Source organism: Physeter macrocephalus, chromosome 16 (genome assembly GCF_002837175.3).
Source record: "Physeter macrocephalus isolate SW-GA chromosome 16, ASM283717v5, whole genome shotgun sequence".
Classification (NCBI taxonomy): domain Eukaryota; kingdom Metazoa; phylum Chordata; class Mammalia; order Artiodactyla; family Physeteridae; genus Physeter; species Physeter macrocephalus.
The window spans coordinates 42,498,405-42,502,019 of record NC_041229.1 but is presented as its reverse complement, the minus strand read 5'-3'; positions in this window follow the sequence as shown (position 1 = coordinate 42,502,019).

Sequence of the window (3,615 nt, the reverse complement as noted above, 5' to 3'; positions counted from 1 at the left end):
TTTTTCATTTATTTCTGATCTGATCTATATGATTTCTTTCCTTCTGCTAATTTTGGGGTTTTTTTGTTCTTCTTTCCCTAATTTTTTTAGGTGTAAGTTTAGCTTGTTTATTTGAGATGTTTCTTAAGGTAAGATTGCATTGCTAAAAACTGCTATCTTAGAACATTTTCTATTTCTTCCTGTTTCAGTCTCGGAAGGTTGTGCATTTCTAAGAACTTGTGCATTTCTTCCCGGTTGTCCATTTTATTGGCATAGAGTTACTTGTAGTAATCTTTCATGATCCTTTGTATTTCTGCAGTGTCAGTTGTTACTTCTTTTTCATTTCTAATTCTATTGATATGAGTCTTCTACCTTTTTTTCTTGATAAGTCTGGCTAATGGTTTATCAATTTTGTTTATCTTCTCAAAGAACCAGCTTTTAATTTTATTGATCTTTGCTATCTTTTCCTGCATTTTTTTTTCTTTTATTTCTGATCTGATCTATATGTTTTCTTTCCTTCTGCTAATTTTGGGGTTTTTTTGTTCTTCTTTCCCTAATTTTTTTAGGTGTAAGTTTAGCTTGTTTATTTGAGATGTTTCTTAAGGTAAGATTGCATTGCTAAAAACTGCTATCTTAGAACTGCTGTTGCTGCATCCCATAAGTTTTGGGTCATCGTGGTTTCACTGTCATATGTTTCTAGGTATTTTTCGATTTCCTCTTTGATTTCTTCAGTGATATCTTGGTTATTAAGTAGTGTGTTGTTTAGCCTCCATGTGTTTGTATTTGTTACAGGTGTTTTCCTGTAATTAGCATCTAGTCCCATAGTGTTGTGGTCGGAAAAGATACTTGATATGATTACAATTTTCTAAATTTACCAAGGCTTGATTTGTGACCCAAGATATGATCTATCCTGGAGAATGTTCCATGAGCACTTGAGAAGAATGTGTATTCTGTTGTTTTTGGATGGAATGTCCTATAAATATCAATTAAGTCCATTTGTGTAATGTATCATTTAAAGATTGTGCTTCCTTATTTATTTTCATTTTGGGTGATCTCTCCATTGGTGAAAGTGGGGTGTTAAATTCCCCTATTATGATTGTGTTACTGTCGATTTCCCCTTTTATGGCTGTTCGTATTTGCCTTATGTATTGAGGTGCTCCTAGATTGGGTGCATAAATATTTACAATTTTTATATCTTCCTCTTGGGTTGATCCCTTGATCATTATATAGTGTCCTTCTTTTTCTCTTGTAATATTTGTTTTAAATATTTTGTTTTAAAATCTTTAAATATTTTGTCTTAAAAAGTCTTTAAAAGTCTTTAAAAATTTTAAAGTCTTTAAATATTTTGTTTTAAAATCTTTAAAACTTTGTTTTAAAGTCTATTTTGTCTGGTATGAGAATTGCTTCTCCAGGTTTCTTTTGATTTCCACTTGCATGGAATATTTTTTCTATCCCCTGACTTTCATTCTGTATGTATCCCTAGGTCTGAAGTGGGTCTCTTGTATACAGCATATATACGGGTCCTGTTTTCCTATCCATTCAGCCAATCTATGTCTTTTGGTTGGAGAATTTAATCCACTTACTGTTAAGGTAATTATCGATATGTATGTTTCTATTACCATTTTCTTAATTGTTTTGGGTTTATTATTGTAGGTCTTTTCTTTCTCTTGTGTTTCCTGCCTAGAGAAGTTCCTTTTGCATTTGTTGTAAAGCTGGTTTGCTGGTGCTGAATTCTCTTACCTTTTGCTTGTCTGTAAAGATTTTAATTTCTCCATCAAATCTGAATGAGATCCTTTCTGGGTAGAGTAATCTTGGTTGTAGGTTTTCCTCTTTCATCACTTTAAATATGTCCTGCCACTGCCTTCTGGCTTGCAGAGATTCTGCTGAAAGATCAGCTGTTAACCTTACGGGGATTCCCTTATGTGTTATTTGTTGCTCTTCCCTTGTTGCTTTTAATATTTGTTCTTTGTATTAAATTTTTGATAGTTTGATTAACATGTGTGCCTTGGCATGTTTCTTCTTGGATTTATCCTGTATGGGACTCTCTGTGCTTCCTGGATTTGATTAACTATTTCCTTTCTCACATTAGGGAAGTTTTCAACTATAATCTCTTCAAATATTTTCTCAGTCCCTTTCTTTTACTCTTAGTCCTCTGGGACCCCTATAATTCGAATGTTGGTATGTTTAATCTTGTCCAAGTGGTCTCTGAGACTGTCCTCAATTCTTTTCATTTTTTTTTCTTTATTTTGCTCTGCAGTAGTTATTTCCACTCTTTTATCTTCCAAATCACTTACCCTTTCTTCTGCCTCAGTTATTCTGCTATTGATCCCTTCTAGAGAATTTTTAATTTCATTTATTGTTCTGTTCATCACTGTTTGTTTACTCTTTAGTTCCTCTAGGTCTTTGTTAAACATTTATTGTATTTATTCTATTTCCAAGATTTTGTATCATCTTTACTATCATTATTCTGAATTATTTTTCAGGTAGACTGCCTATTTCCTTTTCATTTGTTAGATCTGGTAGGTTTTTGTCTTGATCCTTCGTCTGCTGTGTGTTTCTCTTTCTTCTCATTTCACTTAATTTACTGTGTTTGGGGTCTCCTTTTTGCAGGCTGCAGGTTTGTAGTTCCTGTTGTCTTTGTTATCTGTCCCCAGTGGCTAAGGTTTGTTCAGTGGGTTGTGTAGGCTTACTTTTGGAGGGGACTAGTGCATGTGTTCTGGTGGATGAGGCTGGATCTTGTCTTTCTGGTGGACAGGTCCACGACTGGTGGTGTGTTTTGGTGTGTCTGTGGCCTTATTATGATTTTAGGCAGGCTCTGTGCTAATGGATGGGGTTGTATTCCTGTCTTGCTAGTTGTTTGGCATAGGGTGTCCAGCACTGTAGCTTGCTGGTCGTTGAGTGGAGCTGGGTCTTGGCATTGAGATGCAGATCTCTGGGAGGTTTTCACCATTTGATATCATGTGGAGCTGGGTGGTGTCTTCTGGACCATTGTACTGAACTGGGCTCTCCCACCTCAGTGGCACAGTCCTGACGCCTGGCTGGAGCACCAAGAGCCTGTCCTCCAGATGGGTCAGAATAAAAGGGAGGAAAAAAAGAAAGAAAAAAGAAGAAGATAAAATAAAATAAAATAAAATAAAATAAAATAAAATAAAAAAGTAAAATAAAATAAAGTTATTAAAAATAATTATTAAGAAAAAAAAATTTAAGTAATAAAAAACAAATCAAACAAAAATGGACAGACAGAACCCTATGACAAATGGTAAAAGCAAAGCTATGCAGAGAAAATCACACAGAGAAGCATACACATACACACTCACAAAAAAAGAAAAAAGGAAAAAAATATATATATCATTGATCCCAAAGTCCACGTCCTCAATTTGGGATGATTTGTTGTCTATTCAGGTATTCCACAGCTGCAGGGTACATCAAGTTGATTGTGGAGATGTAATCCACTGCTCATGAGGCTGCTGGGAGAAATTTCCGTTTCTGTTCTTTGTTAGCTCAGCTCCCGGTGTTCAGCTTTGGATTTGGACCCGCCTCTGTGTGTCGGTTGCCTGAGGGTGTCTGTTCTTCACTCAGACAGGACGGGGTTAAAGGAGCAGCTGATTCGGGGGCTCTGGCTCACTCAGGCCGGGG